The 15915-nt window shown below is 40.7% G+C and overlaps 1 protein-coding gene across 32 annotated transcripts in view; it reads right to left on the reverse strand.

Annotated features, from left to right (window-relative positions):
* GTDC1 (glycosyltransferase like domain containing 1) overlaps nucleotides 1-709 on the reverse strand; it is a 383038-nt gene extending 382329 nt beyond the window's left edge. For 10 of the 32 annotated variants that reach the window (XM_055380137.2, XM_055380132.2, XM_019022299.4 and 7 more), the window contains exon 1: nucleotides 84-229. The gene's annotated coding sequence lies outside the window, so the exon portion shown is untranslated. Of the gene's footprint in view, nucleotides 1-83; nucleotides 231-517 lie in introns of those variants that run through there. The other 22 variants (XM_055380139.2, XM_055380133.2, XM_055380120.2 and 19 more) reach the window with 9 other exon arrangements.
* Between the last annotated feature and the right edge of the window lie 15206 nt (nucleotides 710-15915).

Consider the following 15915-nt stretch of genomic DNA (forward strand, 5'->3'; position numbering starts at 1 on the left):
GGGCGCCGGGGAGGGGAGGGGAGGGGCCGCGCTCCCCGCCTCCCCGCCGGCCCGCGCGGCTCCCCAGCCCGGAGCCTACTCACCTCCTCCTCCTCCTTGTCTCTCCCTCCTGGCCACCGGCGCGGCCCAGCCGGCGACGCGCTGACGCCGTGCCCCTCCCCCGCGGCCGCCGCGGATGCCGCCGCCCCTCCCGGCCCGCGGCCGCCTCGGCCTCCGGGCGCGTCAGGCGCTGGTCCCGCCCCTCGGCCCGCCCGCGCAATCGAGGCTCCGCCTCTCTGCGCCGCCCGGACTCCGCTGGCGCGAGGTCCCTGAGTCAGCGGCCTCTCCCGCCCGCACGAGTCGCTCCGCCCCAGCCCGCGGGCTCGGCTCCTCGCACCTGCCCACTGTCCTCCGGCCTCTCACTGCTCCCCACCTCCCTGTGCGCCCTTTCCCATCTCGTCAGCACCCTGTCCGCCCCTTCAGCTTTTTCGTACTCTTTCCCCAACCTCCTAGTCCTGTTCTAAGCTCGCATAGTCACCTTCTCTTTCCTTCTGGAAGGTCTGTGCTGTTCATTAGGTCGACCTCGGATTCCCCCTGCAGTTTTCCAGCCGGCCCGTTGCATCTCCTTTCCTGGTCCACTCCCCGGCCTACTAGAGCCTCAGGGCCTCTGTGCGGGTTCCTGGCTCCCTTGCCGACACCTCTACCTGCTCTGCAGCCCGGAGCTCCTACACAGCTGCTTTGCCAATGCCTCTTAATATCCCTCCTTCTGGACCTCCTCGATTCCCTCCTGGCAAGGCTCATGCTTTCCTTTATCTCCATTTTTCCCGTCCTTTCGGTTCTGATTACTACACACACTTCTGATGCAGTTTGAGTATTCAATAATTGCATATTCGCGGTCCCACTTACACGAGGAGAGTCACATTGAGTAATTAAAAATCACAAAGCAAAGCGACAGCAGTGGAGACCATCGTTTGACTTGCATAGTTCCATCTATATTTTCCTTATGCAATAATATTCTCATTGCCACTTGAATTTCAAGGAATGGTATTTTCTGTTGGGGCTTAAAATTCACAAATGTTGGATGTTTTTTCGCTGCGACCTAATTTCACTTTAGCTCTTTTATTTATAGAATACATAGTAGAAAGAGTACCAGGAAGTCCCAGGTGTTCTTGACTGTAAAGTGAGGAATGTGTCCCTTCTTTAAATTCCTTTATGAAGTAAAGGATCCTTTCTAGAGTAAAGGATTTTGTATCTGGAAGGAGGTTGTAGGTTAAATGACTCTGGTGAAGGCAAAACATGCAAATATAACTGGATGTCTGGTTTATTAAGTAACTTCATTTTTAAAACTGCAACTCGGAAGAGTTAGGCTGTGATGCGGCAATGAGTTAGGAAACATACCAAAATAAAGGAAATCGATTAGGTCTTTGTACTTATATCCACAAGTTGCTTTAAGTTATGTGAGTAAACATTCTTATCCTTAAATTGAAGCGTCGAAACTATCTTCCGTTCTAAACAAAATCCAGCTCTGTGTGGACATTCAAAGTTTAAAACCATTGTTGAATTGAACAACAACATTGTAAGCATTTGAAAGCCTAATAAACCATCTGTCCATCCACTTTCACACAAATTGAGAAACAGAAAAGAGTAAATGCCAAAACCTGAAAGTGAGTGTTCTGACTACACATGAAACTAGTAAATCCTATTACACAGAATAAAATACAAAATGCTTCTCCACTTACGATGGGGTTACTTCCCAATAAACACAATGTAGGTTAAAAATATTGTAAGCCAAAATTGCATTTAATGCTAGCAACACAGCAGATGGTCCTCGACTTCCAATATTTTCAACTTTAGGATGGTATGAAATGTATATGCATTCAGTAGAAACCGTAACCCCATCATAAGTCATAAGAAGCTGCTCAACTTACCATGGGGTTACATCCAGATAAACCCATTGTAAAATGGAAAAATTCTAAATCGAACCACAATATATGAAAAATCCTAAAGTTTATGGCTGCCATTTCATTGCTTTAAAAATAGAATTACATAATTTTATAATTAAACTGGTTCTTAAAATAATTGGGAGTCTAATCCTTTCATTTTAAAATGAAAAAAATTTTTTAAATCTTTTTTAATCTGATTAAGAACTGAAGCCCAGAGAGGGTAAGTTGTTTACCCAATGTTACCCAGCTTAATTGGAAACAAAGCCAGGGTTCAAACTCAGACTTTCTGTCTCACATACCTGCCAGCATCTGGCTCATGTTAACATTTAACACTTATATAAAGCTATTCAACATCAAAATTCCTTGACTTTGCAGCTTTGCCTACATGGTCTGAGTGATGTATGAAATTGCACTTGGCATTAGCTAGGAAGGTATTTCTGTCGAAGCTGTTTTGTCCCACTGGTTTCAAGGATTCCTGTTGCACAACTTTCATCTCAGTGAGGGTTCATCTGCATGATCCAGGCAATTCTGGCCAGACCTCCGGAGCCATGAACCAACCAAATGCATTCATCCTCGGTGGTGACAAGGTCTTTGCCTAATTGTAAGAATTATTAAGACCCTATTGCCAAGAAAATTACAACATCACTGGGAAGGTAAAATATGAAACACAAAATGATAATTCAACACTACTAACGAAGGATATGATTGTTAAATTACCAATTTTAAGATGGAAAATAATCCATGTAAATTAAGGGAAGACTTCTTAACAATAACAACAAAAAAGGACAAAAAGTGAAATTTAGAATTTAGGTTGCCTTATGGAGAAAAAAGGTAAAGGAAATTGCTTAAACAAAGAAGTTAAGAAGAAAATAAGCACATCAATAACCAAGAAAAAGATAGGAGATCAGCTGAGGTAAAACAGGAGATTCATTTTAGAAACAACAGAAAACTAGCTGAAATAATAGAGTAGGATCATTGATAAGGGGCCTAAATTTGAGCCTGAGATATTTATTCTAATAGGAAATCATCTGGGTGGACTTGCAATGGGGAAAGGAGGACAAGACAGGGGGACCATAGCCTTGTCCAGTTCTAATGAAGCAAATAGAATTTAAAAGAATCGTTGGTCGTAAATGCATCTAAGGAAAGACTTGGGTTCACTGAGTATATGTAAGAATCAAAGATGAGAATGAAGTCCAAGATGACTTTAGGATTGTAGCAAGAGTCAATAACAGGACATACAGAACTTGGCACCTTAGAGTTGGAAGATGATCAACACTCACTGGTACAGCCTCTAAATTGATAGACAAGGAAGCCAGACATTTTCCCAAGGTAGACCCTCATCGTCACAAACTCATTCCAGAAAACTGTAGTTTACTGTTTAAATAGAATTAGAAGGTAAAAAAGGAAATGCTCACCCTGCTCCTGTCCCTGCTGGTGTTTTATGGTCAGCTAATTTTTATTTCTACTTCAGCCCCACTGATATAAAAGTGCTCAGTAATCCAGCATATAATATTACAATAGGAAATAAATCAATAAGTGTTTGTTAAATAAGTACCAAATGCACTTTGGTATGTTTCTACTCAGAACTCTGCTAGGTGTGGAAGCCTAGAAAAGTATAAAAAGGGAAGGGCCTCTGCCTTTCAGAAGCTTACAGTCTGGTTGAAGAAAAAAGTTCAAAGCACCTGACACAACAGAGAGTAAATTCCATGGACAGTAAGAACAACATATGTGGACTGGAAGGTATGTTTATATAGAAACAGGGAGGAATACTGTTGAATGGATTGGAAGTGATATGATCTATAAAGTTCATTATTCAGCACATTTTTGTTAATCTTTAAGCACCATTCTAGGTATTGGAGATAAAGTAGTAAAATAAAAAGCTCCTATTCCTATTGAGGTTACATTCTGTTCAGGAGGGACAGAGAAGAACAAGTAGATATACAACTGTAAGAGTAACAGGTGCTCTGGGCCGGGCGCAGTGGCTCACACCTGTAATCCCAGCACTTTGGGAGGCCGAGGCAGGCGGATCACGAGGTCAGGAGATCGAGACCATCCTGGCTAACACCATGAAACCCCATCTCTACTAAAAATACAAAAAATTAGCTGGGTGTGGTAGAGGGCGCCTGTAGTCCCAGCTACTCGGGAGGCTGAGGCAGGAGAATGGTGTGAACCCAGGAGGCGGAGTTTGCAGTGAGCCGAGATCACACCACTGCACTCCAGCCTGGGTGACACAGAGCGAGACTCTGTCTCAAAAAAAAAAAAAAAAAAAAGGGTGCTCTGAAGAAAATAAAGGGCAAAGGTGTCAGAATGCATGTGTAGGGAGTAGGACTGACCTTTCTGAGGAACACTTAAACTATCACTTGAATGAAAGAAACAACCAGTCTTGGATGATCCAGAGAGGAGTAGTTCAGGCAGACAGTAAGCCAGTGTAGAGCCCTAAGAAGGGGTTAAACTCTGTGCATTTAACACTATAACAAAGCCAAGTGTGTCTGGAGTGTACGGAGCTAGGAGGAACGTGAAGGAAAGGAAGCAGGGGAGGTAAGTAAGGCCTCGTGGGTAAGAAGGAATTTTGAGGTCAGGTTAAAATATGGATATTTGGGCCGGGCGCAGTGGTTCACGCCTGTAATCCCAGCACTTTGGGAGGCCGAGGTGGGCAGATCACCTGAGGTCAGGAGTTCAAGACCAGCCTGGCCAACATGGTGAAACTGTTTCTACAAAAACACAAAAATTAACCAGGCATGATGGCACACGCCTGTAATCCCAGCTACTCAGGAGGCTGAGGCAGGAGAATCGCTTGAGTTTGCAGTGAGCCAAGACCGTGCCATTGCACTCCAGCCTGGGCGACAGAGCGAGACTCCATCTCAAAAAAAAAAAAAAAAAATTCTATATATCTATATATAGATATATAGATATTTGGAAGATTAGTCACTTTGGCATTCTGGATTCAAGGAAGGAGAAATTAGGACCTGGAAGACCAGATGGAAGCCTGCATAATAATCCAGGCAGGTGGCGATGTGAGTTAGGCAAGGTTGATGGCAAGGCTAGCAAGGAAGATAAAAATGTCAAAATTGAGTATTGGGTATTTCAGAGGAGTGGTAGGCAGTATTGGTTGGAAAGAGTCCATAGTGTCAAATGTAGGAGAAAGGTCAAGGAGAATTTGTATCAAAGAAAAGCTAGTATACTTAGCAACAAGATGTCACGTGTGAACTCCAAGAGAAGAGTTTCCATAGAATGAGGAGGTAAGAAGTGAGGAAAGGGAAGCAGTGAACTTTCTGACTATAAAAACCAGTACAACTCAAAGTGTGCAAAAGGATATGTGTATTTTATTTGCCTTTTAAGGCCATTTATATTTTGAAATACTATTGAATTTTTTTTTTTCTTTTTGGAGTCTGGCTCTGTTGCCCAGGCTGGAGTGCAGTGGTGCAATCTCGGCTCACTGCAACCTCCACCTCCTGGGTTCAAGCGATTCTCTTGCCTCAGCCTCTCAAGTAGCTGGGACTACAGGTGTGTGCCACCATGCCTGTCTAAATTTTTTTTTGTATTTTTACAAAAAGAGACGGGGTTTCACCATGCTAGCCAGGATGGTCTTGATCTCCTGACCTCATGGTCTGCCCGCCTTGGCCTCCTGAAGTGCTGGGATTACAGGCATGAACCACCGCGCCCAGCCCAAATACCGTTGAATTTCTAAATCCATTTAAATGCTCCCATCGAGTCTAACTTTTTGTCTCCATACTGAGGGGAAAACAAATGTGTTAGAGATGTATCTGATATGCTTTTCTGGGCCAAAATGCAGTCACATCAATGACTCCTTGCTCTAAATGTAATTACAGAAAGTTTACTTTTATTCCTGAGATATGGCAAGAAGCTAACCGTAGAAACACTGAGGCAAAGGTAGTATCAGCCATATCAGTTATGGCTCCATTATTGCCATTTGTTAAGTCTAAACCATGTGGGCTGTGGGTTGGACCTTGGACACATCATATATTGTCACTGAATTCCAGGTTTTCATTAATAAAGAAGGGGAATCACCCAGACATTAGGCTTATAAAGAGAAACTAATACCATTCTGTGAGATGCACATATACAGATACCATGACTCCAAGTGCAACTCTTGCAGTCTGGAAAAAGACAACTCAGTTGAACTAGATGTTCTTTTGCCCAGCAAACTGCAAGACAGTGAGTACTTTTCTTCCCTAGAAACAGACGAAACTAGTTTGGCAGAGTGGAAGGAGAAACCTAAGGCCCCTCCATTTGTAGCAATGCAATTGAGCACCTCAAGGAAAGCAAGCCTGCCTCTGGCTAAGCTGTGTCCACACATGCATGTGCATGCCTTCTCCCAATTGCATGATGTCGGTGGGTAGAGTGTGTTAATTTGTTAGGTGTTATTGAAAAATGAAATGCTATTAGCACTCTTTTTTATTTGGAATATGCTTCATTTTAAGATCCATTGGGGCCAGTTAATCTCTTGGGATGGTTTGGAAAACTTCATTAAATTCAATGAAGGAAAAATAAGTGTAAGTGATTCTAAAAATAATCATGAAATTTACTATGTTTAATTTGCCGACCCAAGTGCTTCTCAAGTCAGTAGTGACCAAGGATCCTTAGCATTAATGAACAATTACCATATTGCTGAAATCAACACCATATTTAGCCTTAAAAGCCTTCTTGTTATTGGTGCTGAAAGAGGCCAAAAACATCAGTAGCCCAGGAAGCATAAAATGTACTCTCTGTTGATGAAATGATCTCTTTAAATTAGGGTTTAGCTATTCCAACACTATAATGCGAGAGAATTTGCTTTGTCATTGTTACCTTGTGGCCTAGAGACAGTAACGTTTCATACTGTGGTTCATCCTGTACCTTTTATCAAGGATAAATTCATGTTTTCATTTAAAACCAAAGAAAGCTTACATAATCTCTCCTCATGATTAGCCCTTCCAGCAATTATCTGTTGCTTGGAATCAGTGTCAGCCAACCAAGTTCAGATGGCAAAAAAAAAAAAAAGTTGTTTGATCTGCCGTGATGTGATTTAGAAGACTGTGTGCATGGAAGGTACAGCTATGCACATACAGAGAACATATTTATCTAATTTGACTGCCAGTGATTTAATTAATGTTTGTCAAGCACTTTGAACATGAAAAGAACTATCTGAAAGCTGAGAGCTATTACTCATAATCATTTTTCCTATTTGTTGAACTAAAATTAACATACAAATGTGATACTCTTATGGTATCTTTGAGAGAGATGCACCTATTCTAACAAATTCATTGGACCACACTTTAAGAAAGTCTTATTAAAACTTCAAGTCTCTGGTTTTTGAAAGTCAAGCTTCAAGCTGGTTGGGTATCATCCATCAGTAGATTTTGAAGCATACAGGCTAAATAAACACCAGTGACAGCTTGGGGAAGTGTATGCACCTGTTTATTGAGAAAAAGTTAACAGGGGCACATCTAAAATAAGAACACAGACCGCAACCTGATTTTTAAGAAGTTTTTGTGCATGCCTACACTTAAAATTACCCATATTATCATCTAATTTTTTTCTTCTAATTTTCTCTCCAAAGAATAACTACTAATGAGCATGATGCCTTGGTAACAATCTGAGAGGGAAAGAAAAATAGGGAAAGACCCTATTTTACAGCTTTGAGAAGAAGCAGACATCATGCTTTCCATTATTGCTTTTTCTCCAAGTCAAGTAGAAGAGCAAATGGCAAAAGAAGAAGACATCTTGATGAGAAAGTAAGAAGCCTGGACAAGGGCCCTGGTCTATCATTATTTTCCACATAGAGATTTTAGCAGTATTGCATTCATACCTGCAAAGGACTGGTGGGATATTTGTTGAACTTTCCAGGACGATGGGGCAGAATGGACTCCCTGTGGAACAGAAGGTTGACTCTGACTTTCCCAGGAGAATTGTTTTTGAATTTTAGTTTCATTTTCTTTACATTCTAGTCCCCTAAAGATAATTTTTATGTTGCATCTCAATGCGGTATCTTCTTTCTGTGTGTACCATGCAGCACACACATCTTAATAGGATATGCCTGATTAAAACACTAGTCCCATCTCAACCCTATTAAACTGAACTATACATACGGGCCTGGAAATGTACCCTTTCTACAAGCTCCTCCATGATTTTATGCTTTCTACAGTTCAAGAAAGAACTCTAGAGGAGGTATTGCTTGCCATGTCTGGCCATTCTCAGCACAGATCTTACTTGTAGTAATCAGATGCCGCAGGAACAGTGGTGTCCACCAAATATTATGTGGCTCCCTTACAGTTTCCACCCTCTCATGTCATTAGCTTGGGGCCATGTAACTAGTAGTAACCAATGGGCTTGTGGAAAAATGAAGAGTGATGCCTCCAGCTCTATGTTGTTGTTGTTGTTGTTGTTTTTTGAACCAGAGTCTCCCTCTGTCAACCAGACAGGAGTGCAGTGGCCCGATCTCAGCTCACTGCAACCTCCTCCTCCTAGGTTCAAGTCATTCTCAGTGCCTCCCGAGTACCTGGAACTACAGGAGCACACCACATGCCTGGAAAATTTTTGTGTATTTACTAGATACGCAGTTTTGCCATGTTGGCCAGGTTGGTCTTGAACTCCGGACCTCAACAGATCCGCCCGCTCAGGCCTCACAAAGTGCTGGGATTACAGGCATGAGCTACAGTGCCCGGCCAGCTGTAGGTTCTTAAGAGCACTCCCCCTTTCCTCACCTCTGTGTTCCTGGAAGCCCCATTTTCCAGGTGGTGTAGCTATAAGAAAGAAGTGGCCCTGCATCCCTGGGAGTGGGCCTGGAGAGCAACTAGACCCCTCAAGAGACTTCTGATGAGTGAAAAGTAAACTTTTAACAGTTTAAGAGCTCAGGTGTCATTCGCTACACTAGCATTGTGGAACCTATCCTGGCAAACACAACCTGATTTAGCTGTTTCTCTTTCACAACTACAGAAACATTTTTTAACTTTGCAGTGTAAACAGGTAGCAAAGGATAATAGAAGGAACAATGGAATTTACTAAATAAATCATTTAAGTACAAATCGATATACAGAAATCACAAATAGTATATTGTATGATACGAAAAGAAATGCTCTTTATGTAGTTCAGGTCTGCCTTTACTTTCCAAACCTCGCTTAAAGTAAAGAATTAGTAAAATCTTCAGCCTACTGTATCTAGATAAAGTATCTTTGTCCTTGCCATGCCTAAATCCTCTTCTTTTCTCCAACATGGCCGTGTATCGTTAACATTCCATCATCTGGGTTCTCAGATGGATATGGTTCCCGTGTCCATTGCCAATCAGAAGTGGATTAATTACTTATTTTTATTTGTTGCTTAAAATGTACTTCTTAAGTGCATCAACTAAATTTCTGTGACATTATTCACTAATTCTTTCCATTTGTTACTGCACAGATGTGTGCAATGCTGAAACAAAGAGATTTCCTCTTCTGTGTGCTTTGGGCTCTGCCCTCACACACCTGGGTCCAGCACCTATGGGAAGGATGAATCACAAAGCTTTGATGGAGAGGATGAGTGATGGAAAAACAACTTCTATAGAGGCCGTACACTTGGCAGAAGTCACTGATCTATACTATTTGCTGATCTACCCCTGAAGCATTCTCTCTGACAGCAGAAGGCCAGTTTTTGCTATTGAACCATTTCAAAATCACTGTTTGAAAGCTACATATGCATGTAAAGAAAGGGCAGGGAACATTTTCTTTTCATGGGTTCTCAAGCACTACAGAGACTGTTTTGTCAGTTACTATGCCCATGCTAACCAATCTTATAGCGGCCTCAAATCTTTTTTAGAAACAATACATAAGCTAGCTACAGTTTGCTTCTCCCATGAGTAGAGTATAGTTAATAACATTTCTTATGTTTTAACACATCACCTTTCCCTTAATTCATAGACCAAATAGAAAAAAATAATGTACTGTATTCTTTTTCCTGTTGCTTTTTCAATAATTCACTGAACAAATCCACATAACGTTCCTGGAGTCGAGTGGAAGAACCATATGAAATGCACCCATTGAAATCTTTTTGAGTTCTATTTAGTATTTATTTGTCCCTATTTTGAAATTAGGCCATGCTGCTTTTGTTCCTATAGAAAAGAAGTTATGATTTAAGAAAACTTTACAAAAGGGAAGCTGATCTTGATGTTATCAAGCTTCCCTCTTTTCTTTTAGTAGAATATTTGAGAAAATGCCAATTGGTGTAGCCTATCATCAGAACTTTTCAAGATCTGATTGCTTTTGAAAATTAACTTGGCTAAAACTATCTGACCCTCTTTAACAGATATTATATTCCCCTCTGAAAGATTTGCACCCACATTTGTCTCTATGTACTGAAAGAGTAAGACCATATCAAATGTTTTAGATGAAATGATGCCATAACTATCATGTTCTCCCTTTTTGGGGGTGGGCAAGCATTGGTATAAACTCAGGCATTCGGCTGGGCACAGTGGCTCACACCTGTAATACCAGCACTTTAGGAGGTCAAGGCGGGTGGATCACCTAAGGTCAGGAGTTTAAGACCAGCCTGGCCAACGTGGTGAAACCCCATCTCTACTAAAAATGCAAAAATTAGCCAGGCATGGTGGCGTGCCCCTGTAATCCCAGCTACTCGAGAGGCTGAGGTGGGAGAATTGCTTGAACCTGGGAGGTGGAGGCTGCAGTGAGCCAAGACCCCACCACTGCACTCCAGCTTGGATGACAGAGTGAGACCCCCTCTCAAAAATAAATATATAAATACATAAATAAATAAATAAATAAGTAACCTAAACTCAGGCACCCATATTCTTTCATGGTGAATGTTAACCAGAATGCCATTTTTGTTCATAACGTCACTGGATGTTTTTGTAATTAGAAGATTCACTTTAAAATTAAAGTCTGAGGTTGATGAAGCAGAACCAGCTATTTTTAAAGGAAAATTCTTATTAGTACAAAATATTGGAAGACAAACAAAATGAATTTTTACAGGCAGATTAACCACATTGTTCATTATTGTAGTAAACATTGCAAAAATCAAGAGGATGGACTATATTAGCCATATTATGGACTATATTAGCCATACCCAAGCTAGAGAATGAAATACTATGTACTAATTTATGTACAATAATTGTTCATACTAGCATTTTCATAGTTTGGGCAGTGACTCATTTTGTTCCATGTGACCTTTGTTCTCCAGGATTGGTTGCTATAGAAAATAGAAGCAATAAAAATAAAATAGGATTTTACTAGGCTAGCTTTGGGTTTTTAAAAATAGTTGAACATCAAGGGTAAAGCAGAAGGCTACTGTTAGGGAATCTGGTACCTTCACATCTTTACAGTAATTTGAATATTTGAAAAGTAATATTGTTTCTTTTCTTTTTTATAAAGGACATTTAGTAAGGTATATTTCAGTGGCATATCATTTTAGCATTTAAAAAGAATGACCATGAAAATCAAGTTAGGTAAGCATAGTCTTTTACCTTTTTTTTATTTTGCATTTCTAACATTTGGTTTTCCTTTGAATGTAGATGGGTATGTTAAAGGAGGGGTATATTTCAAAGAAAGAGCTTAATAAAGTAATTTACTGACAGCAGGTTGCCAATAATAAGCAAATATTTTATAAATCATGAGACTGAGTAGATTATAAAAGAAGGGATGAAAACCGCTGCCAAAAGACACAATTTTCAAGGAGTTTTCAAAGCTAATGAAAGGATCTAAATGTCAATGGTACACATACACAGAATAATTCACTTCCTAAAGGTGCTTCACTAGGTATTTTTAAACTTGTTATTTTGAAAATTTGCAAACATACACCAAAGTAAGAAGACTGTTATTACTAAAAGGGGTCCCCATGAAGTTATCACCATGTTTGTTACACTTGATTTAGGTCCCATTCCCTTCTTTGATGCCGTTTTTATGACTGGGATATTTTAAAGAAAATCCTTATATCATGTTATTTTACACCTAAATACAATAGTATCTTATGTAATTGCAATGCAATTATCACACCTATGTGTGTTCAAAACGTCTATTTTCATATCCTTAAGTCACTGCTAGTGATTAACATTTTCTTATTTGATTTTTATATTTACTTTATTCCTTCCTCCTTTATAGTCACCTTCTCAATTAGCAAAAGAAATCCTACACCTTGATCAGATTATTTTTACCATATTCCTTGGGCCCTTCCCATGCTTTTCTCTGGCGTGATGTGTATTCAGAATCTTAATACCATTTCCAAATTCTGCATTGCAATTGCCATGACACAAGAAAATTAAATTTAAATTTTGCTCAGCTGGGCACAGTGGCTCACACCTGTAATCCCAGCACTTTAGAAGGCCAAGGCGGGCGGATCATGAAGTCAAGAGATCGAGACCATCCTGGCCAACATGGTATGACCCCGTCTCTACTAAAAATACAAAAATTAGCTGGGCGTGGTGGTGCGCACCTCTAGTCCTAGCTACTCAGGAGGCTGAGGCAGGAGAATCACTGGAACCTGGGAGGTGGAGGCTACAGTGAGCTGAGATCGCGCCACTGCACTCCAGCCTGACAACAGAGCGAGTCTCCGTCTCAAAAAAAACAAACGAACAAAAAAATTGCTCAAATTTCAAAGTTTATAGAGTGTAAAAACACTGTAATTTATTTTTTTAAATGAAACAAATCCATAACCTAGCTGTGACTGCATTGAGTAATCTGCTAAGTAATTTCTAGGATGTTTCTCCTGGGATCCTTTGCAAATATAGAAAGACGATTTTGGCTAAATGAAGCCAGTAAACAAATACATAAAATTAAAAAGTAAATGACTGGAAGATAAGGTTTAAATCCTAGCCTGAAAGAGGACAGGAATCCAACACACCGGTTGAAGAGAGTTCTATGGAAAAGAAACTCGTGGGCAGTCTCTTGAGAACACTGCCATCAGGATATACGGGCTCCAAGCGTTCTCCAACATTGACTGTATCACCCTTCTCTGCTCATGGCTAGTCAATGGCATGTGCTACCCTTGAAGGGATAGCAGGACCCCTTCAAACTTGGTGCAGTCTTACCAAGACCACACACAGTGAGGCAGAGGTGGTTTCCTAAAGGAAGATCAACTGAGGACACCAAAAAAGAGAAAATGAGTGTATGGTAGGCAAATTCAACAGAAGGGCAGAATGAGAATGTAGAAACTCTTCTTGCTCTCGTCCGTGACTCTCTGTTCTTTAGCTCTTATTGATGGGTCACTGAGAAAACCAGTCTTTCTCACCAGCTCTGGCTTTGTTCATGTATATATATCTGTATGTATATTAAATACTATTAGAAACTACTAGTTTACTAGAACCCCTTTCTTCATGTCCCCTTTGTTAGAATACCATGATTTTCTAGTTCTCTAACTTCTTCTCCTTATTCTTTGCAAGCAATTTTTCTTCTACCTGTATACAGTCATTCCTCCCTCAGTATCCAAGGCTGATTGGTTCCAGGACCCCCAAGGATACTAAGATTCATGGATGCTCAAGTTTCTGTTATAAAATGGTATAGTATTTGCAATATAACCTACACACACCCTCCTTTATACTTCAAATCATCTCTAGATTACTTACAGTACAAATACTATATAAGGCCGGGTGCGGTGGCTCATTCCTGTAATCCCAGCACTTTGGGAGGTGGAGAAGGGCAGATCGCTTGAGCTCAGGAGTTCAAGACCAGCCTGGGCAACAGCATGGTGAACCCTGTCTCTACAAAAAAAAAAAAAAAAAAATGTACTTTTTTGTTTTATTGCTATTTTTGTTTTCAGAATAATTTTGATCTGGGGTTGGTTGAACCTGTGGCCACAGAACCTACAAAGTGCTAACTGCGTTCTCATATTCCGAACCCAGAAGTATCTGAGAGAGGCCTTGACCAATTTAGAAAGTTTATTTTGCCAAGGTTAAGCTGTGATACAGCCTCAGGAAGTCCTGATTACACGTGCCCAAGGTGGTGGGGGTACAGCTTGGTTTTATATATTTTAGGGAGACATGAGACATCAATATACATGAGTAAGATGTACATTGGTTCGGTCCGGAAAGGAAGGACAACTCAAAGGTGGGGTTGGGAGGCTTCTGGTTCGTAGGTAGAAAGGAGACAAAAGGTTGCCTTGCATTCTTTTAAGTCTTTGATCAGCCTTTCACCGAATACACAATTTACGTGTTGGGGGTGGGTAGAGGAATAGTCACTTTTACCTTAGCCTGGCTCAGTGAATCTGCATTTTTACATAAAACAATAGGACAGAAGAAGCAATCAGATATGCATCTGTCTCAAGTGAGCAGAGGGATGACTGAGTTCTGTCCTTTCTCCTGCACCAGTGGAGATAAGCTATCAATTTATGTTGCCAAGGTGAAATTAAACAGAACTGTTTTTGGATCACCTGAGCTTGGGAAGTCAAGGCTGCAGTGAGCCATGATTGGGCCACTGCACACCAGCTTGGGTGACAGAGTAAGACCCTGTCTCCAAAATAAAAAATAAAAATAAATACAAAATCTTGAGGCCCACAAGGAAATTCCTTGTGGGCAAATCATGAATGAGGTATGCAGCGTTTTTATTTTTGCAGCTATCTTATTCAGGAATAAAATGGGAGACAGGTTTTCCTGACACAGTTCATAGCTTGACTTTTCCTTTTGATTTAGTGGTTTTGGAGGTCCTGAGATTTATTTTCCTTTCACACCTTCTTCAGGGTTTGGTTGTTACCCTCTTTCTTTCACATACACATTCTCTTTAATTGACCTCCACTGGTTGTCTTATCCAGGGAAATCTACCTTCTTTTTTTTTCTTACTAGGTTCTTATCATCAGAGTCTTTGTTCAGGGTCTCATCATTTCTCTCCTGGACAATTGCAACAGCCTCCTAATGTGTTTCCTTCCTGAAAATCAGGCCTTTGCCTTGTTACTTCTCCAGAGAAATCTTTCCAGGATGTAAATCTGTTCAGATCACTGCTCTAGCTAAACCATTCCAAAGTCTCTGTAGTACCCACAGGACAAAATCTCAAATATTTAACATGGCAAATGCTGGTGTCAATAGCCTATCTGACCTCTGTCTCTATCTCTCTCCGGCAGCACACATATACTTTCAGGCCCAGGCGTAACAAAAATACTTAAATGTCCCTAATATGCCTTCCTGTTTTATAATTATGAGCCCTTGGCTATGTAGCTCCACATGTTGACCCTCTCTTGTCTACCAGGTGACACTAATTCACTCCTCCAGCAAAACCAGAGCCACCTCCTTTGCAAAGGCTTCCATGATTTCACCTGACCATACATTGCCTTGGTGCTCTTGTAGTAACCAGTCAATACATTTATTATAGCACTTCTTATATTGCTATTTCTCTCTGCTGATATGCCCATTTTTCTCACTGGAGTAGAAGCTGCTCACGTAAAAGGACTGTAGTATCTTTGCTTTAGTATTCCTGGCAACTAGTACAGAACTTGGGATATTATGGGCCTTGTTGCTTAAATTAGTGAGTACATGAATGGAGAGAAACTATTCTACAAGTGTAAAAATCTATTAAGCCCGAGAACACAAAAACAGAGAGCTAGTAGGGACTTTTCTGTTTGCAAATCACATAAATGCAACTTAAATTAGCTTAGGATAAAAGAGGATTTATTGGAAAGACACTGGAATATCTCAGGTAATTGAAAAAAGACTCTGTCAACAGAACAATGAGAAAAAAGTCTGGAAGCACTTCACCCCATGGAATACCTAAAACAAGGGTTAATTTGCCACCAGTGTGTGTTTCTGTGTGTCTCCTCTGGCCCTCTCTTCTGCATGACCCTGTTCTTTCTCACTGCAAACTTTTTTCCAGTTCAGTAATTCTCATCACTAGCTGCACATTAGAATCACCTGTGGGAGTTTTAAAGAAATATTGACACCTGGGTCCCATCCCAGACCAAGCGGATTAGAATTTCTGGGGGTTGGTGCCAAGGCATTTTTTTAAAAGTTCCCAAGGTAATTCTACTGTGCAGCTGGGGTGGAGATCTACTGTTCCATGGGGTTGGAAACAAAGTAGCCAGAAGCTCT

The sequence above is a fragment of the Gorilla gorilla genome, chromosome 11, assembly GCF_029281585.2.
Source record: "Gorilla gorilla gorilla isolate KB3781 chromosome 11, NHGRI_mGorGor1-v2.1_pri, whole genome shotgun sequence".
NCBI classification, from domain to species: Eukaryota; Metazoa; Chordata; class Mammalia; order Primates; family Hominidae; genus Gorilla; species Gorilla gorilla.